The sequence below is a fragment of the Lissotriton vulgaris genome, chromosome 2_1, assembly GCF_964263255.1.
Source record: "Lissotriton vulgaris chromosome 2_1, aLisVul1.2, whole genome shotgun sequence".
Taxonomy (NCBI): Eukaryota; Metazoa; Chordata; class Amphibia; order Caudata; family Salamandridae; genus Lissotriton; species Lissotriton vulgaris.
Window position 1 is genome coordinate 740,933,241 of NC_141687.1, and position 26,817 is coordinate 740,960,057.

Below are 26,817 nucleotides of genomic sequence, written 5' to 3' on the forward strand. Positions count from 1 at the left end.
GAGAGAGTCAGATTCAAAATATACGATTTGCTGTAGTTGACCCTGAAGCCAGCCACCTCTTCATATTCTAGCAAGAGCTCCCTAATGCAGGGCAGCGAACGCTCCGGATCCGCCACAGAAAATAGGGCGTTGTCCGCGAATAGTGTGATCTTATGTTGCTCTCCTGTGAACGGTAAGCCCCGAACTCCCTCATGTCCTCTAACCGCCATCGCCAAAGGTTCAATGCTTAGCGCAAAATGTAGGGGGGAGAGGGGGCAGCCCTGCCTGGTGCCCCTAGAGTGCGGGAAGAACGCCCACATATGGCCATTCACCACCACTCGTGACCGGGTGCTGCAAAAATTTGCCCTCACCATGGTGATAAATTTTTCCGAAAACCCAAAGGCCGTCAGCGTGTTGAACAGGAAACCCCAATCCACCCGGTCAAAAGCCTTTTCCGCGTCCAGACCCACAAGAACTGCCGGAATGCGGAACCTGTCCACCTTTTCAATTAAATGAACCACCCTGCGTGTATTGTCGTGGGTCTGGTGCCCTTTGATGAATCCGGATTGATCAGGGTGTATGATCGCAGGCATCAGATCTTGTATCCTATGCACCAAGATCGCTGAGTATAGTTTAGCGTCAATGTTGAGTAACGCTATGGGGCGGAACGAGGCACACTGCGCGTGGTCCTTCCCAGGCTTCGGTAGAACCGCGATCACCGCCTCCGCCAAGGAACCCGTAGAAGACCCGGACACAGCCATGTCATTAAAAAGGGACACTAGGAAATCACATAACTCCGTAGCGTACGATTTGTAAAAGACAGCGGAATAGCCATTCGGCCCGGTGCCTTGTGTAGTTTTAAATTTTTAATGGCTTCCAGGACCTCCTCCCTAGTGATCGGCGCCTCCAACAACTCATTCCACTCTTTAGATATCTGGGGCAGGGGCAGGCGCCGCAAGTACTCCCTTTGGGCTTCCGCTCCAAGACTGTCCCCCGTGTAGAGGTCCGCATAGTAGCGGTCAAAAATGTCCGCCTTCGTTTCATCTCGATGCTGCAATACACCCGCTGCATCTCTAATCCCTCCTATATATTCGCAGTCCCTCCTATCGCGCAATTGACGCACCAGATGCCTACCCACCTTGTTCCCACAGGAGTAAGACTGTCGCCCCAATCTCAAGAGCGTGAGTTCGGCCCTGTTGTTGTAGTGAGCCCTCAACTTCCCCCTTACCGCCGTCAATGGTCGGAGGGTCACTCTCGAGGGGTTAAGCTTGTGACCCTGCTCAAGGTTTGCCACCTCAGCCTCCAAAGCCTCTCGGTCCTTCCGTCTCAGTCTGTTGAGTTGCGCATTGAGGCCCAGACACGTGCCCCTGATTGACGCCTTAAATGCGTCCCAAGTGTTAGAGACAGATGTATCAGATGGGGGATTAAGCTCAAAGAATTCCTTAATGGCAGCTCGCAGCGCCTTACTGGAAGTATCCTCCCTGACCACCGAGGCCGGGAAGTACCACTTCCGCTGACCCGCACCAGAGGACGACCAACGGAGGTTAAGCACCAGCAAACTGTGATCCGAGACTGATATTGGAAGAATGGTGGCATCAAGGACATCTCCTCGAAGAGATTGGCCGAGGAAAATGTGATCCAGTCGGGAGTAGGAGCGGTGTACATGGGAGAAAAACGTGTAGTCCCTTGAGGTAGGATGAAAAAAACGCCACCCATCAATCAACCCCAGTTCCCCCACCACCTGCTGCGATGATGTAGAAAACAACCCCGTGCCAGCCCTGTGGCCCCCAGAGCTATCCACCACCTTATCCCACACCAAATTAAAGTCCCCCAAAAGGAACAGGTGCCCTTCCGCAAAGTCCCCAACTTTTTGCAACAGGCTTTGTAGAAATTTGTTTTGACCAGAGTTGGGGAGATACACTACCACAAAGGTGCACAGCCGCCCCTGAACAAGCCCCTTTACCATCAGCCATCGGCCATCTTTGTCATTGCGTACCTCTATAGGTTGGAAATGCAGTGCGGCGCGGAAGATGAGGGCTACCCCTCTATGTTTCGTGGTGGCAGAAGATCTATATATAATGGGATATGCCTTATGCCGAAGGCGTAACTCATCCTTCCGTGCTAAATGAGTTTCTTGTAGTCCCACAATATCCAGCTGATGGTCAGTCACATACTTCCATACCTTCTGCCTCTTCTGCGGTGAGTTCATACCCTTGACATTCCAAGGCCCTATGCTAACTGGCATAGTGCAGACAAAAACCCGAACTCTCTACAGCCATCTCTTGATTCCCCTCTCCCGTACTCAGGAGCCCTCCAGCCAGAGGCAATGTCAATGGGCAATCCAGGGCCCCCCCCCAGGCAACACCCAGCCCCCCGCCAGCTTGTAGCAGCCTTAGCAACAGCCCCTCCCAGACCACACCCGCCCGGAACATTCGCACACAGCACCAGCCAGCCATTCACCAGAACCCTCCCATCCCCCAACCCCCCCTGGAATCCCCCCGCACCCGTCACCCCAGACCCCCCATCCCCCAACCCCCCCTGCAAAGAAAAGAACAACAAGAAGAAAAAACTCAAAACCCTGAATTTGAAAATGGTACTCATCAGTTCCAGTAGACCAAAGTTCGTAAGGGTCCCTCCGGACTGGAATCGGGGCAGGGGTCCCAACTCAGTGACCCCCAAGGCCTCGTTCCGGGGTGTCTCCTCCAAAAGTACAACCATACCCCCGGAACCTAAGGGCCGGCGCCCCCTCGGGCTCCAATCCGCCATTAGGTCAGGAATCATGCCGCTCCAGAGCTTTGCTGGGAATCTGCCAAAGTCGCTGATGCCACCGAAGCCACCACGTCTCCCCTTTCCTGCAGGCTGGCGGTGTGGTCAGGCCGCCGCCGATCTGGAGATGCGCCTACTCTGTGCCAGGAGGAAGAGCGATGACGCCTCCGCGATGGAGAAGTGCTCGCCCCCTGAGAGGGCGCGACGTCGTTCAGACCCAGTAGGTCCTTCGCCACTTGGAGGGAGCAAATCTGTGCCAGCCGATTCTGCCATCGGAAGATGATCCTGAAGGGGTGTCCCCAGGAGTAGGAGATGTTGCGTTCCCGCAGGAAGGAGGTCACTGGGCGGAACTCCCTTCTCTTCTGCAGCGTTGAAGCTGCTAGGTCCTGGTAGAGCTGCGGACGATGGTCCCTGAATTGTATTGATGTGATAGCTCTGGCTTTATGCAGGATGCGTTCTTTCACTTGGAAATCGTGTACAAAAACGAGGATGTCAGGAGGGGTCCCCCTCCACGCCTGGGCAACCCCACTCTATGCACTCTGTCCATCTTAATTTCCTGCACATCCTCCTCGTCCAGAATCTGCAAAAACAAAGCCTGAACATAGCCACGCAGGTCCCCCGCCTCACCGTCCCACGGTACTGCGCGGATGCGGATGTTGTTCCTCCGGGAACGGTTTTCCAGGTCCTCCGCGTGGGTCTGCAAATCCAAGCTCTGTTCTGTGAGACGGATGATATCTTGCTGCAGCTGGTGCACATCGCTCGCCACACTCAGATCATGGTCCTCTAGGGTCGCCACCCTCTTGCCAATTCCATCCACATCTCCCCGCACCTCCCGGAGGTCCGACACCAATTGTGTGCGGAGTTCAGAAATATCCTCCTTAATGGAGGCAAAGAGCTCAGACATAAAGGCCTTAGTTGCAGGCGCCTCGTCGTCCGGTTGCCTCGACGAGCCACTGGCTCCCGGAGATGCTGGCTGCTGCGAGGATTTAGAGGTTCCATCCTTCCCCGGACGCCCCTTGCGCAGCGTGTTAGACATCGTGGTGGACCGGGCGTAGCACTCTGCCGTGGGCGACCCTCACTCCCCGGAAATTCAAGATGACAGGTCACTATGGGATCTCCGGGTCCGTAGATGGTGCGATGTCCCCTACTGTCCAGCCCAAACAGGGGACGATCTCCTCCCCTCCGTCCAAGAAACCCTCCGAGGCCTCACCGCCTGTCGATATTCTGTGTGGTAGTTCTTCAGAAGATATTCCGCACCAGAAGGGAGCAGGGAACACCCGTCCCACAGTACCAATGCCCAGGAAAGTAGAGCGTATAAGGCAATGCAAGGCCTCCCCCACCTTCAGCCCAGGCTCAGGCGAGTGATATCAGCAGGCAGTAGCCACCAAATCCCACCAGGGAAGTCCAATCAAAAATGGCGCCACGACTTTTCCTGCCAGGACGTGCTCAGCCAGTGATCAGTGTAACGTCCCTGCGGCAGCAGCTCACCCCTCTCCGGGCCCCGAGCCACAGCGCTCCGCCGGTGCCGGGATACCACGTCTGCAGTGCCCCCCCCGTGGCTCTTCTCAAGCCACAGACCGTCACCAACAGTAGTGTTTCCGGCTCGCTCAGGTAGCCATCATGGCGGTGTAGGTACCCTGCCGTCCTGGGCCTCTGTGCTCCCCAGTTGTCGGCTCCAGCACCACCACCGGTTGACCTTAAATACTTAGGTAGTATGGTCAAGGCCACCGCAGCTTCACTCCGGCAGAGTCTGCGGTGTGGTTAAAGTTAGGGCCCGGCTCCGCCCTCCCGCCGGGCCCTATCCCTCAATACCGGCTCTCCTCGCTCCCTCCTTCAGCAACCGCAGTGCTCCCTCCAGGCGACCCAACTCACCCCGGCAGCCCGTGGGCGGGCGTAGCCCCCGACGATCGCTCAGGCGCCTCCGGTCCTCCCTTCAGGTGGTCACCTCAGGTGGTTCTCGGGTCCGTCGCCTCCGGGTCTCCTTCCTCACTGCCGTCTCCCTTCCACGGTGTGTACCGGTGTCCAGAGCTGCCACTCCCACAGGCAAGTCGCGCTCCTCGTTCCTTGTCAGGTGCAGGGGAGACCGGGAGCACCGAGTCCGATGCGGGCCTTTCCCCCCGCAACTTTAGGTGCGGCCGAGTTCCGGAGCCGGCCTCTCTTCCACGCGAGGCTGGTGCTTTCAGGCCTCAAATCGCCACTACGCCTGCGGTCGTTGCAAGTGCCGCTCCGCTCCACCCATAGCACCGGACCGCTCCCCTAGGTGTCGTGACCTCCGCCGCCCTTTTGGAGCTGGTCAGCACGCCCTGGACCTTGCTTTTCAACGCTATGCTGGATCGGCGCCGGAGAGGCTCGAAGAAGCGTCCTACTCCGACGCCATCTTCGGCAGGCATCTAGACAGTGTTTTTAAACATAAAGTACTCTTGCCACAATTTCCTAATAGTTTGTTTTTGCTATTTTTTAAAATATAAACTTTCATTTTAATGAAGCTGATTAACAGTCAGTCACTCAACGACTTACTCAATCAATCAATCAATCAGACACTTACACAATAGTCACTAACCCATGAAGCATCTCACACAAGCAGCCATTCACTCACACAACCACTTATATACCCTATTATTGCAGTCATAGAGAAGATCACACCCCCACTCATTCACTGAAAACACCCACTGACAAACCCATTCACTCATCCATACAGTCAGTTACAAAAGACTCAATTGTACTGCCATTTACATACCCTCTCACTTATCCATACAGTCACAAACACTAACAGGCACTCACCCATGCATCCACTGAAAATAGCAATCACTCACACAGCCAATCACTCACCCAGACATTCACCCATATAGCCACTCACTCACCCATACAGCTACTCAGAGACCTACCTATTTACTCATACAGCCACTCACACACCCATTCACTCACCTATACAACTACTAACACTCCCACTCACTTACCCATACAGCTACTCACAAACCGTCTTCCTAACCCTCACAGCCACAAACACTAGCTTTCAAGGAACCATACAGCCACTCACTCATCATAGTAGTGACTCTCAACCGTCTTCCTAACCCTCACAGCCACACACACTAGCTTTCAATGAACCATACAGCCACTCATCGTAGTAGTGACTTACCCATATGAGTGTATCAATCACCATAAAAAAGGCCTGGGTGGTGAACTACGCTCTGTTCGCGGAGTTTGCAGAGTTTTCTGCACTCCGCGGAGCTTTTATAGTGCCGAAAACACTGCTGTGCGATGTGCAAATGAATTTCTCCCTGTTTGCGAACGGTAAGTTTTCAAGCATGAGCTGCCGCTCGGGTGGAATTTCTGCCCAAGCTGCAGGAATACGAGCACAAACTGCAGTTCGCACTGCACTCTGCCACTTATGGAACTTCGTGGAGTTCCGCATAGCAGAACTGCATGAACTATGCTCTCAATAACTTTCTCAAATGTTTCTTCTTCTTTAACTACCAACTGTCCGGTGAGGGTCCATATGGAGGATGGTTTAAGAACAGAGTGAAATGTCTTGGTTCCAGTTTTTTACCCTGGAAAACAATTGTTCGCCGAATTTTTCTAAATAGGTCCCTCATGTCTCTATCTACTTCAAACTTAATGGCTAATGCAGTTGGAGCAAAAACTCACCCTTTGTCTACTACGTCTATCTCATTCTAACTTAGGTCTCTTGATGATGGGTTTATTACTGGATCCTTCCTCTCAACTATTCCCATTCCTTTTGACATCTGAAACAATTTGATAGGAAACTAAAAAGAAAGTTGGGATTCATGAGTTGTCAAAAATCTCTTGTGACTTATTGATCTGAAATTAACTAGAAACAGTACAAATATTGTATAATAAGGACATTTGTATGTTTTTTAAAATATGCATAATATTTGGCATATGGTAGATATACATGACTGTTTTTAGCAGTATTATTTGTAATTAATAAACAGGTTCTGTTTTTTATTTTAAGGAGAAAGAGCGAGTTTGTTATTTATTAGAATTCTGTGAATGGTTTAATTCTTTTAGTGCATATCTATTTAGCTCAAGTGACTAAGTGGGGTTTTGTGGTGATTGATATGCACAAAAGGGAGTTTTACTTTGATCTTAGTGTTATACTACCCTCTCCCTTTTGGAAGTGAAGGGTTACTCTGCTTGGTTAGAGAGTCACCCATATGGTCACTCACTGACCCATAAAGCCACTGACACTAACAGTCACTCACCTGCCACTACATATGCACCTACAGACTCACTTATATAGCCTATATAGTCAGTTACACTCCCTCACAAATACAATCACTTACACAGTAACCCACTCACCCATACAACTACTCAATCCATCCACCTATTCACCCATAAAACCATTCATACACCCACTCACTTACCACAACAACCTCTCAACAGAGCTACTCACTCACACAATCAACCAGATGAACACTCGATCTACTCATACACCCACACAACCAATTACATACCCATTCAAGCATCCATTGAAGCACTAAAACATCGACTCACTCACAGATACCACTACTCAATACAGCCACTAACTCACCCATACAAACACTCACACACTCACCACAAATCCAAACATGCCCTTACATACCTATTCACTCACCCATACAGCCATTCGCTCTCCAATAAAGCCACTCACCTCAATTCACTTAATCAAACACCCATTCAAAACACCCACTCACTCACCAATACACCCACCTACACACCAAGTCACTCACTTATATGGAAATTCACACAGTCACTCACTTACCCATATAAGCCCTTGTACACCCACTCACTCACTCTCACATACAGCTACTCACACAGTCACTCATTCATACACAGAAGCAGTCATGCATTCATTTCCTCACTCACTGATATATCCTCTCAAGCAACCTCACATGCATTTATAAAAACACTCACTCACATACTCATATACACACTAACAGACTCACTATCACACTCATACAGCTACACAAATACCCGCTTATTCACTACTAACCACTCATGCATTCACTCATACAGTAACTTAAAAACGAATACAGGCACTCACTCCACAAGTCACCCACTCATAGAGTCAGTCACTCACTTATATAGACAATTACACACCCAATCAGTGACCCATGCAGCCACTAATAAACTCAGTCACACACTTATATAACCATTCCTTTTTATATATACGCAGACATACTGTTTATACTTTTATTTAACCATGAAAGGTGGTTCTTCTTTGTTTTGGAACTGTATTTCTTTTGCATTTTTTATTTTCTAACATTTTGTTATTTGTTTGCATTTTTATTCAAACAAAATGCCAATGAGCAGAGAAAAAAAGTCTAACCACAAACACAAAAACTGTGCAAATAATGGAGTAAATTAAATACAAATTAGCAAATGTATTTCCTTGCTGAATCTAGAATAACTTTGATAGACTGTTTACCAGCTGTGAGAGTAGTACTACAGTTGAGACAAAATATGCTGACAAGCCATAATTTGGGAGAAATGTCTGGGAGTCATCTCTCTACTTTTGTTGGCATTCTCTCTCCAGGAGCAGGAGGTGCAGGCCTTCAGAGTCTGAGTTATAGACCCACATGGAGACTCACACACCCACGCAAACACCTACCCACCCACTCGCGCTATACAAATACAACACATTTACATTTACATTTACATTTACAAACACATAGATCCACACACACAGAAACCCACTCATACATCTGCTCACAGAGCCATACAGCTACTCATACACCCGGTCACTGATCTATACAGCCAGTCATACACCCATTCTCAAATTTTAAAGGTTACAATGTGGGATTTGTTAAAATTAAGATGTTCACTGAAAAACAAAGCTTACAGTGATGTTATAGTTAGTAAATAGAATAATTTAAAAGACTTCAAAATGTACTGAAAAAACCAAAGGGTACAGGAACGTTATCATTAGAAAATAGAATAACAACCCTTAAAAATTTACTGACAAAAACTAAGATTACAGGAACATTATTGTTAGGAAATCAAATTAAATAAAACCTTGGAAATTCACAGACAAATCAAAGGTTACAGGGAAATTATAGTTAGGCTCGAATTTCACTCGTACAAAATCAGACACATTCAGCAGTTCCAGTTACCTGAGCTAAGTATACCTTACACCTCCACAATACACTGCTTTTGACCGGATATTACATCACTCATTTTTTTATTTATTTATTTAAAAGGTTTTACAGAGCGCTGGCTAGACCCGGAGGTATCAGAGAGCTTTACATGATTATCAGACCATAGTTGCAGGTTACATCGTTATAAAGGTTACACAGTTGTTAGAGCATGGCATCATAGTTACATGTAAGGGCGAGATAGACAATAATGACATATACGTAAGGGAAAAGCAGGCATGGGGAGAGATTGAGGGGAGGGGGTAGGAGCAGGGAAGGTATACAGAGTGAAGAAGGGAGGGAGGAGGGGAGGGGAGGGTGAGAGACACAGCATGGAAAGAGGAGGGGAGGGTGATGGGGACACAAACAGGTAGATGAGTCAAAGCTGCTTCCAAAGTCCAGTAAGTTGTGATCCCAGAGGAAGTGGTATAATTTCCCCATCTCTGTTGCGGGAGGTTTCACTTTATGCAGTGGACTCTCTCAGAGGGGTCTCTGAGACTCCAAGGCCTACATACTGGATCCTTCCCCAAAAAGGGGAGAGGGAGTGCTTTTGGCAAGGGGTGCCATACAGAGATAAAGGAGAACTATCCCAGACCTCAGCTAAGTGAACACTCCCTTAACACTGTGGACTCTCTCAGAGGGTTATCTGAGATTCCAGGACTGGAAAGCACATTCAAGGAGGCCAATTAATGCCTATTTCCATTATGTGAGAGATCCCTAACACAGTGGGCTCTCGCAGAGGAGACTCTGATACTCAGAGGCACTACTGCTGGAACCCTCCCCAACAAAGGGAGAGGGAGTGACATCACTCATGACATCACTTTTGACATCTCAAATGGCATTACTGTGGACATCAATGATGACATCATCCACAGAACCACTCACACCCTCATAGAACCTCTAATACATCCACTCCCACACAACCCTTCCATATGCATTCACAGACACATACCAGTAATTACACAACCAATCACTCATCCAGACAGCCACTCACACATCTACTCACTCATACAGCCACTCACATACCCACTAACTCACCAGAACAGCCACTCATGCACTCAATTAGTCACTCACCAATACAGAGACTCACAAATCCAATCACACAGACATACAGACACTAACACACCCACTATCGCATCCATGCAAATATGTAAACATACACTCAATCAGTCGTATAGAAAGTCACACAACCACTCATGCAACTATACTGGCACACTTAATGCCTTTCTTGGCTGGGGTTATCAATTATCCTTCTTGTAATACAAATTCAAAGTGCAGGCCTTTTATTGAGCCTTCTTGGTAACTATTACTCGTGAATAGCAGTGGGTAATTGGCGCACTTCCTGCCATTCATGTGTAAAAAAAAAGCTTAGCAAAACCCTACCAATAATAAAAAAAGAGCCATTATACTCTATGGTTATCAAATCTTCTGTTTGTTATTCTAATTCAAAGTACAGGCTCTTTATTGAGCCTTCTTGGTAACTACTACCCGTAAATGGCAGTGGTTAATTTGGACCCTTGCAGCTTTTCTTATTTTTTACATTATTCATCTACCACTCAATCAACACATCTTCTACACATAACACACCTACTTACTGCCTTTCTTGGCTACAGTTATCAACTACTCTTCTATTTCATATCTGTATTCAAACTACAAGCCCTGTATCGACCTTTTTGTTGTAGGTACTAACCTGTCCGAAGGCAGTAGGAATTGTACACACTTGCTGCCTCTCTTAGCAAGGATTACCAACTATTGTTCAATTTCATATTCCTATTCAAAGTGCAGACCCTTTATCAAACCTGGTTGTTGTATCAACTAACCCGATCGAAGGCAATGGGAAATGTGTGCATTTGCAACCTTTCTTCGCAGAGGTTATGAACTATTGTTCAATTTCATATTCCTATTAAAACTGCAAGCCCTTCATCGAGCATTTTTGTTGTAGCTACTATCCTGGCCGAAGGCATTGGGAAATTTGAACACTTGCTACCTCTTTTGTCTAGGATTATCAATTATTGTTAAATTTGATATTCTGATTCAAAGTCATAACCCTTTATCGCGCCTTTTTGTTGTACCTTCTACCCCAGCCGAAGGTTAATACTGCAAAAGTAAATTTGCACACTTGCTACCTGTCTTGTCTAGGGTTATCAATTATTGTTACATTTGATATTCTTATTCAAAGTCATAACCCTTTATCAAGCCTTTTTGTTGTACCTACTACCCCAGCCAAAGGTTAATACTGCAAAAGTTGCCAAACAACTCTTTCAAAGGGTGATCCATCCAAAAAATACTTCTTTATCACAGCAAATATAGTGCGACACATGAACAACTTGCACCTCAACAACTTTGCTTCAGATGCAACACAAAGATTGAAGGGCAACCCACTTCCTGCAGCACCAAGCACATCAACTTCTGCAACAGCATCTTCAGCATGCAGTCGATACTCACATATAAATCTTGATTTTGATCAACTTAAATTTCTATGCATTTATTGCGATGAACTTTTATGTTACGTGAAACTGTCTATCAACCTCATCAAAAGCAAACAGGAGCATCGTTGTCCTCAACATTAGTCATTAGACATTTATCAAGCTTTTTTGTTGTAAGAACTACCCCTTCCAAAGGGACTGGGAAATTTGCACACTTGCTGCCTTTCTTCGCTGGAGTTGTCAATTATTGTTCAATTTGATATTCTGATTCAAAGTCAAGGCCTTTATCAAGCCTTTTTCATGTAGATACTACCCCAGCACAAGCAAATGGGAAAGTTGCACACTTGCAACCTTTCTTGCCTGGGGTCATCAATTATTCTTGAATTTCATATTCTGATGAAAAATCAAGGCCCTTTATCGAGCCTTTTTGTTGCAACAACTACCCCGTCCAAAGGAAGCAACAAATTTACACACTTACTGCCTTTCTTGGCTGGAGTTATCAATTACTCTTGAGTTTCATATTTTGATTAAAAATCAAGGCCCTTTATCGAGCCTTTTTGTTGTAGCTAATACCCCGGCCGCAGGCAGTAGCCAATTTTTGCACTTGCTGCTTTTCTTGGCTGAAATTATCCATTATTCTTCATGTAATTCAAAGTTCAGACCTTTTATTAAACCTTCTTGGTAACAACTACCCGTGCATGGCAGTGGGTAATTTAAACACTTGAGTCCTTTCCACCGCACAGTATGTGCACTTTGTGCACTTGCTTAACTCCTTAGATGAGATACCCGTTTCTCAGGCTCCCACTGCGGAATCTGACTCACAGTCTGTAATGGACTAGAAAACCAAACACCCATTTTCTATACAAGACAGTGGGTTCTTTCTGCATCTGCTATCTTTTTTCCTTTTCACCTTATTCTGCATACACTACCTCAAACACACCTACCTGCTAACTTTCTTGCAGCCTTTGCCAAGTATTATTCTAATTCAAATTACAGTCCCTAAAATGGGCCTGGTGTTGTAATTTTTCAGCGCTACCACCCACAGTCGTAACTTAATGCACTCACATTACTTCCTTCAATGTGGTAGCCATTTCTTAGCATCCCACTGCAAAGTTTGACCCCCATATCCGTATAATGTGGTGGAAATCCAAAGATCCACTTCCCTGACAAGTCAGTGGATAGTTTGCACGTCTGCAGCCTTTCTAATTTTTCACCTTTTTTATCTTCCACTCAATTAACACATCATCTACACATAACACACGCCAACTTGCTACCATTTTTAATCTGGGGTTATCAATTATTCTTGAATTTCATATTCTGATTCAAACTCGTGGCCCTTTATTGAACCTTTTTGTTGTAGCTACTACCCCAGCCGAAGGCAGTGGGAAATTTGCACACTTGCTGCCTTTCTTGGCTTGGGTTATCAATTATTCGTAAATTTCATATTCTGATACAAACTCGTGGCCCTTTTTTGAGCCTTTTTCTTTTACGTACGACCCCGGCCAAAGGCAGTGGGAAATTTGCACACTAATTGTGTTTCTTTGCTAGGGTAACCAATTATTGTTCAATTTCATTTTCTGATTCAAAGTCAAGACCCTTTATCAAGCCTTTTTGTTGTAGCTAATACCCTGGCCGAAGGCAGTAGGATATTTTCACACTTGCTGCTTTTCTTCACTGTTGTTCTCAATTATTTTAAAAGTAGCTACCAGTTTAGGAACAATATTTTATTTTGGAAACAAATTTCAAAGTAATCATCTCTGTAAAACGTTTTTGCCATATTCGGTCATTTCTACAATTTTTATTTCTTGTAGAATAGTTCCATATTCAACATCATTTCCTTGTTGCACATTTGTAATAAGTTCCTTATATTCAAAATATGACCAAATGTTAACATTTTCAATGCTACACTACATCGTTTACTTATACTACCTGTGGAACATGACAACAAATTGGAATACCACAAGCTATCTGGAGAAGCTTGTTGTGAAGACACTTGAAGAAAATGGAACTTCTCATTATTCATGACCTTAGCATTGTATCAAACTTAATGCTTGCCTTTGTGCATTTAAGAATGCAACAAATTCTTAAAACAGAGTATGACATATTACTCTCGATTTATTTAAAGCAGAAACAATTGTACTATGTCCTCAGATTCTTTTAACGGTACAAAATAGCATTCATCGACCTATGTGTCGATTAGTACCTTCAATCTACATTGCAGATAGCAGGGTTCACAACTTCAAATCAGCTTTGGATGTAAATTTCTTTTCTTTATCTGTGCAGACAAAAACTTTCAATCATTTCAGCACTGAGTACAGTTAACAACTAGATACTAAGACCACCAGCACTAAAGAAAACATTCGATACAATCTTGATTTATTTCAAACAGAGACAATTGCACAATGTCCTCAGATTTTCACAAACTTTGAACAGTAGAAAATCCAACCTTCATTTAATGCAGAGGGAATTAAATATCTTCACATTTTCTTTAAATAACTGACAAAAAGCATTCGTCTATCTCTGTGTCAACTGCCTTCAATCTACTTTGCGCAAGGAACGTACAAGCTCAGCGCCAACGATACTACTTACTCACTCCACCATAAATAATCATCAAGAAGAGTGAACACTTTTATGTTATAGTGAAACATACTATTCCTTTTAAATGGAATTGATGCAGAATTTAATTCACAGAAGACATTACTTCAATTACTGTTCCTCGCCCCAATCATGTATCATCAGAGGGTACGTTCAACCTCAGCACCAAAGGTATTACTAACTCAATGCACCAGAAATCATCAACCCAGGACTGTATTGAAAAACATGACTTATTTGCAAAAAAAAACATATCCTACTTTTTGAAGATATAGTTAAACTTACTTCTGTGAATGAACAACTAAAATTGATTAAAAAAACTTGATTACAAGACTTTGCTACCAATGTGTCCTGCTTGGACAACGCATATTCACAGACTTCACAGAACTTTGTTCCTTCAGGTGCCACTACCTCATTCCACCACTTATCATCGCTGCATTCACACACACTAAATTACCAATAGTGTGCAGGTGTAATCAATGACATGTAACCATGAAGTCTTGGTAACCGCTACGTCCTACCATCACCACAAGTCCATATTCAGCCAGAATTTAACTGATTCTTCATTCATTACGTATAACGTACAGTACCAAATAAAGTAATCTACCTCAAACCAACACAAAATAGCCAATTGTCCTTACTAAGCCAGAATTCACAAGACCAATACAAATTACTATTAGTACATCCTACCTGGACCACACATCTTCACAAGCTCCACAAACCTTGTTGTTTCAGGTACCATTAATTCAGTGGAAACTAAACTAAGTATAACACCTATTTCATATTCTGATTCAAACTCAAAAGCATTTATCGAGCCTTTTTGGTGTAGCTACTACCCCGGCCGAAGGCAATAGCAAATTTGCACACTTCCTGCCTTTCTTGGCTGTGGTTATCAATTACTCCTCAATTTCATATTCCAATTCAAAATCATGTCCCATTATCAAGCCTTTTTCATGTAGATACTGCACTGGCAGAAAGCAGTGGAAAATGTGCGCACTTCCTTCATTTCTTTGCAAGGGTTATAAACTCTTGTTCAATTTCATATTCCTATTCAAAGTGCAGGCCCTTTATCAAGCCCTTTTTGTTCTATTAACTACCTTGACCATAGGCAGTGACAAATGTGCATACTTGCTGCACTTCATAGACAATTTCACAATGTCCTTGCATTTTCTTAAACTTTGAACAGTAGGAAATTCAGCCTTCATTTTTTTAATTTAGAGATGCTTCTACTGCATGTCTTTAGATTTTGTTTAAATAAGTGACAAAAAGCATTCCTCCATGTCTCTGTCAACTACTGCCTTTGATCCACACTACGGACAGCTGGGTAAAAAACTTGAATTCAGCTTTCCATCTACACTATCCACAGCATTCAAATTAGCCTTCATTTATGTAAGGCAGACACAATTTTATTAATGGATGGTACAATAAACATTCCTCAATGTCTATACAGTACTACCTTCAAATGTACACTACGAACAAGAGAATGTACCTCTTCATACCACGAGCACATCAGTACCACAGAAAACATTGAATCCAGCCATCCGTTATTTAAGGTAGAGACTAATGGATTCTATATCTTCTGATTTTTGTAAAAGAATGTGACACATAGTATTCATCTATAACTGTGCTCACTAAACCCTTCAATCTACACTGTGGACAGTAGGGTTCACAACTTGAATTCATCTTTCCATCTACACTGACAACATTGAATCTAGCCTTGCTTTATTTAATACAGACAATTGTACTCTGTCCTCAGATTCTGTTAACTGTGAAAAAATAGCACTTCTCGATCTTTGTGTCAACAACTGCCTTCAATCTACACTGCGGACAGCTGGGTTCACAACTTGAATTCAGCTTTAGAACTACATTTGTACTCAATATCTGCGCTTACAACTACCTTCAATATATTCTGTGGCCAGTAAAAACTCAAAACTTGACACCAGGACGTCCACTACTACAGAAAACATTCAATTTAACCTTGCTTTATTTAAGGTAGAGACTAATGGATTTTATGTCTTCCGATTTTGTAAAAGAATCTCACAAATAGCATTCATCTATAACGTTGCTCACTGGAGCCTTCAATCTACACTGCGGATAGAAGGGTTTACAACTTGAATTCACCTTTCCATCTACACTAAGGACAACATTGAATCTAGCCTTGCTTTATTTAAGACAGACAATTGTACTGTGTCCTCATATTCTGCTAACTGTGACAAAATAGCACTCATCGATCTTTGTGTCAACAAATGCCTTCAATCTACACTGCAGACAGCTGGGTTCACAACTTGAATTGAACTTTCCTTCTACATTAAGTACCGCATTGTATTCAGCCTTGCTCTCCTTAAGGCAGAGACAATTATACTGTGTCCTCACATTCTGTTAACTGTACAAAATAGCATTCATCAATGTTTGTATCAAGTAGTACATTCGATATACATTACGGACAGCAGGGTTCACAACTTCAATTTAGTTTTGCATGTAAATTTCTCTTCATTATGTGTGCTTCGAAGTGCCTTCAATCAATTCTGAACTCAGAAGAGTTCACAACTAGATACCGAGAGCGCCAGCACTACAGAAAACATTCAATATAATATTGATTTACTTAAAACAGAGACAATTGCTCAATGTCCTCAGATTTTCTTAACATTTGAACACTAGGAAATTCAGCCTTCATTTACTTAATGCAGACACAATTCTACTATATGTGTTCGCATTTTGTTTAAATAAGTGACAAAAACGATTCGTCTATGTCTGTTAACAACTGCCTTCAATCTACACTGCACAGGAAACGTACAAGCTCAACGCCAAAGGCACTACTTACTCAGTGTACCATAAATCATCACAAAGAATAGTAAACAGTTTTATGTCACAGAGAGACATGATGTTTTTTTAAATGGAATTGATACAGAATTCAATCAATAAAAGACATTACTTCAATTACTGTACCTCCCTCCCGACCACACATCATCACAAGGTACATTCAAGCTCAGCGCCAAAGGTATTACTAACTCAGTGCACCACAACTCATCACCACGTGACCGTATAGAATGAGATGACTTATTTAGAAAAAAATATATCATACTTTTTAAAGATCAACTTCAACTTCTTTGAATGGACAACAAATATTTATTAGAAAACTTGATTTTAAAGACTTTGCTACCAATGCGTTGTGCTTGGACCACACATCAACACACTCCATAGAACATTGTTGCTTTAGATACACACATTTGCTGCCCTTCTTGGCTGGGATTATCAATTATTCCTCAATTTGATATTCTAATAGAATATCAAGACCCTTTATCGAACCTTTTTGTCATAGCTACAACCCCAGCCGAAGGTTAATACTCCAAAAGTAATCTGTAAAATTTGCCAAACAACTCTTTCAAAGAATAATCCCAAAAAAATACTTCTTTAGCACAGCAAATATAGTGCGACACATGAAGAACTTGCACTCCAACAAATTTGCTTGAGCTGCAACACAAAGATTAAAGGGCAACCCACCTACTGCTCCAAAAAGCACATCAACTGCTGCAACAGCATCTTCGGCAACCAGTCCATAGTCGTATATTAATGTTGATTGTGATAAACTTAAATTATTTTTCAAATTGATATTCTGATTCAAAGTCAAGGCCCTTTACCGAGCCTTTTTCATATACATACTACCCCGGCAGCAGGCTGTGCGAAATTTGCGCATTTACTTCCTTTCTTCGCAGACGTTATGAACTATTGTTCAATTTGATATTCTGATTCAAAGTCAAGGCCCTTTATATAGCCTTTTTGTTGTAACTACTTCCCCACCTAAATAAACTGATTACTTTGCACACTTGCAGCCTTTCTTATTTTTGGCATAATTCATCTTCCACTCAATCAATACATCATCTACACATACACACACCTACTTGCTACCTTTCTTAGCTACGGTTATCAACTATTTTTCTATTTCATACCTGTATTCAAAGTACACGCCCTTTATCAAGCCTTTTTTATTGTAACAAATACCCCAGCCGAAAGCAGTATAGCATTTGTACACTTACTGCCTCTCTTGGCTAGGGTTCTCAATTATTCTTGTATTTTATAATAGAGTTGTGACGAATTTAATTAAGAAAATGAAATTATTTTTTTAACGTATTTTATAAGAAAAACAAAACTAGAAAATCTACTTGACAAGATTTTCAAATTGGATTTTTATTTATTTGTTATAGTAATCAATACAATTTGATCACTAGATAAACCAATCCCTTTAATGAGGGGCAAAAGTGAGTGGAAAAGAGTAAGTAACAGATGTAAATTTTTTTGGGTGAATGAAACCATAGTTCAAATTCTGAGCCTTTTGTTAATAATGACAGCTATCTTCAGAGTAATGATTTCTTACATGCAGTTGACACTAGTGGTCATGCCTATGAGCTTAGAAATGGTTGTGCTATTGTGAAAGACAACATTGTTCCTAGAAATGCAAAACAAGTTTTAGGGAAACGTCCTAAAGCTCCAGTGAACACTTGCAATTGTAGTAGTATTTATCCCCTTCGATGCTCATGACGAGCTCAGCTCGTCATGAGGTACACCTCTCATACACTCATGACGAGCTGAGCTCGTCATGAACAATGGGAATCAAACATTGTCAGCGCAGGGGGTAAATCTGCACCGCACCAATGATGTTAAACTGTAACTCAAGAATCTATTGATTTTTTTAGGCAAATTCTTACATAACTATATTAAGAAAAGTGTTAAATAAAAGATTTAGATGTTGCAAGCACTACAGTCTTGTAGAGGGAGAGAAAATACTGGTTTGCAAAGTTATTCTCTAGCTTGTCTTTCTAAAAATGTATAGAGAAGTGTTTTTCACCAATTCAGAATGTTACCAGTTCATCAAACTCAAATGAGGAAATTAGTCAGAACATTGTATTACGCAAAAATTCCAGCACTAATGTTAAAAAAAGTGAAACAGTACTCTTTCCGTGCATCTGTATCAGATGTAACGAATGTCTCTCATGAAATTCACCTACTTACTTTGGTCCTCAGGAAGACAGTGCAGAAACTTAGATATTAATAGAAGAAAATGGGAAAAAGAATATACAATGCTCTACTGTAGAAAATTTTGAGCAAGATCTTACAAAGTTTAAGGTGATTTCACTTTAAACGCCAAATTATTCTTCTATTTGTTTTCAACAAACTCATTATAAAAATTAAGCCAGGAATGTTCATCTGTATTTAAAAAGGAAAATAATAATGAATGAAAGCATTTCAAAACGTATTTGTTAGTAGAGAATTCTTTTGATGTGGGTTCTGATTACGTATTTGTAAATATTGTTATAGCAACTTAGATGAGAACAAAATGCCTGCTAGAGCTGTGCATATTAATTTTGAGTTGGTAATTATTCCTTCTGAACTAATGGATTTAAATACCTATGAGTCCATTCTTATTCAATATGTGCAACCATTTCAGGCTACTGTTCGTATGGAGCCTAAGGCTCGAAAATTGCCTTTTTCAGATTTACAAACAGGATTAAAGGGAAGAGTTGTATATTTGCCTGCAGATTTTTTTTTATAAAAAATTAAAACAATTGGTGTAGAAAATATAGAAGATCAACCTTTAATTATTCTTGTTAATAGCATTCCTACTAGGAGTATGAAAATCTGGCAAGAATTAGTGAATGTTAGGAAAGAGTAAAAGGAAACGTATCTACTAAAAAACGAATCAATATTATTATGGCTGAGATGCCCGCCACCCCCTCTCAACACAATCCCCAAAGGAGGGAAACCGGAAACAGTTCTTGAAGTTTTTGGAAGTGGGAGGGAGTGACCCTCCCGGCCGTATTTATTAAAACAAAAAATTATAAACATTTTAAACATTAATGTACAATTTCATACCACATTGCGATGTTTGGCTAACCTTAACAGATTCTCTAATACAGAGGTTCTCCTAGCCGAACTAACATCCTACAAAACATTTACTTGAAATATTGAAATTGTACATCCTAACGTTTAAGGGCCAACGGCAAGGTCGTAACCGGTGTCAAGATCCCTAACCAGACATACCCCCCCCACTTGGAGGGGCGACAGCACTGAGGCGTACTCAAGTGCAACTACTACCAATTTCCCTTGACTTGACGGGGGCACTTATCAACTCGACGCCAGTTAAAGGTCGTTCGAAGACTCGTGTGAGGTATCTAGAAGGTATCGTAGACCTCCCCCCAACCCCACACAACTTACCGCATCTGCCGTCGCAGATGTCACTGGCCCCGGGAAATTCCCCAGGAGGGGGCTGTAACCCCTCCTACACAGGAAGGGGCCTTGACCGCCTTTCCTCTTCTTTCGGCGACCCATCCTTAAAAGGGACCGCCTCCCCGTTGAGGGGCCAAAGGCCACCTCCCCCGAGCGCTCCCATCCGTGTTGGGTGACGCCCACTCATAGGGATCTTCCAATTAGTGCTCACCGATCATGACCTTACCGCCCGACCAAAATAAATACGACAATGCTAACTAAATGACTAAACTAAAATCACAGTAGCAACTATACTTTCATTAAAAGCATGCTACCAATGAACACTAAAGCAGAATTTCTTTATTTGCAAAACGTACCACAAATCGACATTCTTTATTACATACTCAAAATCATCACGATAATACCACAACCTGTAAACGAAAATCAGAGTTAGCCATTAACTTTGTTCAAAACCACTTGCTGTCATCAGGGGCTGGTGGGTGGGTCAAAATTGGCTCTTCGTTCCGTCTCGAGCTCACGTGCAGCGAGGAGGTGCAGCTTCAGAGCACAGGAACAAGAGGATGTCTTCTGGTCTTGCTTCTCCTTTTATCCGTCTTCAGGGCGGGCGTAAACCCGCCCCTGCCTGCCCTGAGGGCGTGGCCAGCCGCGTCAGTGTCTAGGCCAGCCCACTCTAGGGCGGGAAAAAGCGCGCCCCGGCTACGCCGCTTCGGGCATACCAGCCGAGACGCGCCTCCCGCCCAAAATGGCTTCCCGGGGGGATCGAGGCACTCTGCCATACGTTCGGGGGGACCGAGTGGTCGCCCCTTTCCATATGGCTGAGATGCCCGCCACCCCCTCTCAACACAATCCCCAAAGGAGGGAAACCGGAAACAGTTCTTGAAGTTTTTGGAAGTGGGAGGGAGTGACCCTCCCGGCCGTATTTATTAAAACAAAAAATTATAAACATTTTAAACATTAATGTACAATTTCATACCACATTGCGATGTTTGGCTAACCTTAACAGATTCTCTAATACAGAGGTTCTCCTAGCCGAACTAACATCCTACAAAACATTTACTTGAAATATTGAAATTGTACATCCTAACGTTTAAGGGCCAACGGCAAGGTCGTAACCGGTGTCAAGATCCCTAACCAGACATACCCCCCCACTTGGAGGGGCGACAGCACTGAGGCGTACTCAAGTGCAACTACTACCAATTTCCCTTGACTTGACGGGGGCACTTATCAACTCGACGCCAGTTAAAGGTCGTTCGAAGACTCGTGTGAGGTATCTAGAAGGTATAGTAGACCTCCCCCCAACCCCACACAACTTACCGCATCTGCCGTCGCAGATGTCACTGGCCCCGGGAAATTCCCCAGGAGGGGGCTGTAACCCCTCCTACACAGGAAGGGGCCTTGACCGCCTTTCCTCTTCTTTCGGCGACCCATCCTTAGAAGGGACCGCCTCCCCGTTGAGGGGCCAAAGGCCACCTCCCCCGAGCGCTCCCATCCGTGTTGGGTGACGCCCACTCATAGGGATCTTCCAATTAGTGCTCACCGATCATGACCTTACCGCCACAGGCCGGATAGTTGACCGGCTATCCGGACCCCCCACACAACTCCTACCTAAAGGTCATGTTTCAACGATTTTAACCATGCCAAGAGTAACTCATTCCCCACCCACGACAAATGCACACCATCCCCCGAATACATACTGTCATCATTAATACAGCCATGAGAAATAGAATGCAATGCCCTGGAACGGAACAACCTACTCACTTTATTGTTAAGCTTTCTAACAGAATGGTTCAAAGCAGGAATAGAGATAGCCCCCCGCCACACCTTTCGTGGAATCAAATGGGACCATGCAATCGTGCACCCCGGAACTCTCCTCGCCAACCAACTTACGGTGGAAAGCATTGCCTCCAGGAGTAGTCGTCTACCGATGGTGACCAAATCATTACCCCCAACATGCACTATAACTATAGACGGCGGTGACCTTGTCCGCCCTAACAAACCCTCGAAAAATGTTTGAAACTGGTCAATACAGAGACCGCCCCTTCCGTAGAAGGACATCCTGTACCCGTATTCCCCAGCTACGTGAATCATGTCACCTGCTTTGAATACGTCTGCGGCACGCCTCACGTATGAGTGGCCCACGACCCACACCTCCTTTTTCACAGCCGGTGATGTCTGACCGCTGGCCCGGTGTAGGGTCGACTGCATAGTCCGCCCCGCCTCGTAGGCTTGCGTAACTGAAAACCAAACAAAAACAAGAAGCGTGAGTACATTATTACAGCTTCACAACATGTGCAACCGCACGTATCTTTTGTAACAATTGGAGGACCAACGCCCCACTCGTTTCACTTGCTCAACATTAAGACCCCTGGCTGTAGCTTCCGTCGCAGCCCCTATCCGAAAGGAATGGGTCCCAAATTCGCCCGGGTTCAAGCCCGCAGCGGCAATTGACATCGCAAGCACCCGCTGAAACTGAAATTTCGTCAGTGGGGTGGCGTCAGCGTGTCTTAACAAAGCCCCCCCCCATGATGCCACCCTTCGTGCTAGGTAATCCTCTAAACACTTTACCGGACACATGGAGGACCCAGGAATCCTGCGTATGATGACGCAGTCACCCATCCCATCTTGATCAGTCTTGGATTTTACAAAGGAGACAGTCATTGTTTCTCCCCTGATCTGAACGTGTTCCTGGCACAAACCCCCTGCCACATCCAGTTTGTTCCTTGCAACTAGTTCGCTTACGCGCATTGCTCCGTGAAATGCTAGCGTAAAAGCGGCTCGGAACAGCACCGCCTCAAACTGAGATGAACATGTGGCCGGGAGTGTGGCCAACAACTGGGACAATCTATCCAAACCTATCGGGTGCCTTTCATCTACTCTGCGACCCTCAAGGCGTTGCCACCCACGCAGCGCTTTCTGTACAACGAAAGACGCTGTTGGGTCCTGGATAGCGTGCGCTCTGGCAACAAAGGAAATGGCAGCACGATGCCTCTGGGCCGTAGCCACCGACTTCCCAGCCCTACGTAAGGACATCAGGAAATTCACTACCCCTTCCTCGTGACCCCAAAGTCGCTCTCTATCACTCCCCAAAAAGGCTAAATAGGCCCGAAACGCCCCTTCGTATGCCTTCCTCGTCCTTGGTGCTAGACTCTCTCCCACGAGGTGATGAAGTTCGGGGCACCGAGAGACCAGAGAGCTTCGGGAAAGGGTGCCGGCTCTGGGTCCGCTGAGGGGAGGAAACCCGAAAAAGCCTGCATTTGAAAACGAGACAGTGCGTCAGCCGCCTGATTCATCACCCCCGGCACATGCTTTGCTCTGAATAGCACGTTCAATTGCATACATAGTAAAACAATTTCCTTAAGCAGTCTTAAAATCAGTTTACAACGTGCTGCCTGACTATTGATGCACTCGACCACGGTCATATTGTCAGACCAAAATATGACAGATTGATCCTTGAACCCATCAGGCCATGTTCTCAAGGCCACCAAGATGGGAAACAGTTCCAGGAAAGCAATATTACTCGTCAGACCATTCTCATGCCACCATGTCGGCCATCTTTGTGCCGACCATTTCGTGCCGAAGATGGCGCCAAAACCTATGCTTCCTGCTGAATCTGTCCATAGCCCCAGCTCTTCAGAAGACACGGCTGGTTCATTCCAGACGATTCTACCATTGAAGTCCGCCAGAAATGCTAACCAAATACGCATGTCCTGGCGGATCTCGGCCGATAGTCTCGTGCGATGATGGCACTCTTTAAGGCCGACCATCGCTTGGGCAATTGAACGGGAAAAGGGGCGGGCCATTGGTATTACCCTCAGGGCAAAATTCAACTGTCCCACCAACTGCTGTAATTGTTGCAGCGTAACTTTTGATGCATTTATACACATTTGAAGCGCAGCCCTGAACTTCAACACTTTCTCCGCTGGCAAACGGAAACACCCTTCAATGGAGTCCAACTCGATCCCCAGAAACTCGAGGCAAGTCGTAGGACCCACTGTTTTACCCGGCGCCAATGGCACACCAAACTGTTTCATTAACACACAAAATTCGGCCAAGGCCCGGCCACATTCAAGATCCCCGGCCGCCCCAAGAAACAGAAAATCATCAAGGTAGTGCATTACATCTTGGAAACCTGTTTTCTTTGTGAAGACCCATTGTAGAAAACTACTGAATTTCTCGAAATAAGCACAGGATATAGAGCACCCCATTGGCATACACCTATCCATGTAATAACAACCCTGAAACCTGAATCCCAGGAGACGCTGGTCGTCTGGGTGTACCGGGAGCAGTCGGAACGCTGACTCGATATCTGACTTCGCCATCAGCGCCCCGGGCCCCAGGCGATTCAAAATGGCTACGGCCTCATCGAAGGATGCGTACCGCACCGAACACACTTCTGGATTGATTGCATCATTTACGGAAAGACCTCGCGGAGCTGATAAATTGTGAATCAGTCGGAACTCACCGGGGTCTTTCTTGGGGACTACCCCTAAGGGAGAACAAACAAAATTCTGGACCGGGGGTACACTAAACGGGCCGGCGACCCGACCTCGAGTCACCTCTTTTCGGATCTTATCCTGTACCACGGTCGTATGCTGCAGGACGGAAAGTTGATTTTTACACTTTCCCACACCCTGAAAGTCCCCTACCGGGATGCGGAAACCATACGAAAACCCGTTCCGCAGCACCCCAGCAGAAGTACGATCCGGGTATTCACTGAGCCACAGGGAATCATCGCCAGGGTATCAATCGGGGTAGGTAAAGGCGCCCCTCGGACTATATTAGACCTGTTTGGCACCTCCTCTCCCCCCATTATCACCCGTTCTGGCTCTGCACGAGGACTCAGGATGGGACGACCCACAACCACTACATTCATGCTTGAATTTACACGATCCCTGGGGTCTAGTACATTTTCCCCTGTTGAAATTAAAGCAGAAACCCTTTTTCCCGGTACTGCCGGCAGGTTTCGAGTACTCGTCGGTACCCGTACCTGATCGAAAGGGCGTCCCCGAATATTGCCGGGAGGATTCGCCAACATTACTTCCCACCAACGGCATTTTTAACATCCCTGACTCCTTCATTTTATCCCAAGTCAAGGCATCATAACAATCCCAGGTTAAACTTTTATTATGCTCCTTTTCCTTTCTGAACAGATTATCGTAACAGAACCAATGATTACCCTGGTGCGATGTCGAGTACCCCATGATTCGTGATTGATAGATTGGGAACTCGGAAAGCAACTCAGGTCTACGTTCCCCCAAGATTGATGTAAAGATTCCCCAAGCATTGCCCCAATTGCCGATATTCTCATTCACTTTAAAGGCGGCCATTTTTGCGCGCCAAACACTCGGATGCATGAGATCCTTCTGACTCTTTACATGCTCTACCTCATAATGATCAACAAGCAGTGAGAAAATGTTCACATACTCCCCCGCCCAAATCTTTTCCTTAATTGCCAAAGGAACATGTTGCCCCAACCTTTCTCTCCGCGAGGGTGTTGACTCATCCCTCGCGATCGGCAATGGCCGCTTACCTGCACCTGACGCTGCCTCTGTGGTCGCAATCGTCCCTGGTGTCTTGTCCCCTACTGCAGTCGGCACGGGCACCTTGGCTGCTTCCCGTTTCTCACGCAATTGCTTCATCAGCGCCTGCGCATCGACAGCCGTGGCGCCCTCGTTACCTTTACCCAACCACGCTGCCAATTGTGCTGCCAACTCGGGCGGCATATCATCCTCGGACACGGGGGTGACCACAACGGGAATTGGATTCCCCTCCTCCGGCACGGGAGTTGGAGCCTCGAGCGGGGCACTGGGACCCGGGATGTCTTCACCCGCTGCCCCCCTCCTGGGCCTCTTGTTTTTCCCTCCCGGGGCTGCTCCCGGAAAAGGACGTTTTGGACCCCCTTCCTCATTCTTGTCCACCCGCTTCTTTAGCTCGGACATCTCCTTCATGAGAACACGAAGCATCTGGTCAGTAGTCATGCGCTTTCCCACCTTCTTCGGCATTCTCCAACGAAGTAACTGTAAAACAAACAAGAACGATTAAAACGCTCAAAATTGGCTCTTCGTTCCGTCTCGAGCTCACGTGCAGCGAGGAGGTGCAGCTTCAGAGCACAGGAACAAGAGGATGTCTTCTGGTCTTGCTTCTCCTTTTATCCGTCTTCAGGGCGGGCGTAAACCCGCCCCTGCCTGCCCCGAGGGCGTGGCCAGCCGCGTCAGTGTCTAGGCCAGCCCACTCTAGGGCGGGAAAAAGCGCGCCCCGGCTACGCCGCTTCGGGCATACCAGCCGAGACGCGCCTCCCGCCCAAAATGGCTTCCCGGGGGGATCGAGGCACTCTGCCATACGTTCGGGGGGACCGAGTGGTCGCCCCTTTCCAAAAAATGTGTATGTGAGCTGTGCTGAGTACTCTTGGGATGATTTAATTCAATTTCTTCAAGACAGAAATCCAAAGATACTAAATATTGAATACAAGACACCAGGAGAATTGTGCTTTTTGGCTCCAGTTAATGTATACATGTATTTCAATCATAGATTCAAAGCTATAATATCTGTTATCACCAATAAAAAAAATTCTCCTCTTGGAAAGGTTTTGGATTTCTTTTGGGCAGAAGAGTGTCAACCAAAGGATGCTTCTCACATACATATACTAACATGGATCAAAGATGCTCCCAAATTTGCCACTGAGTCAGATGATACTGTGC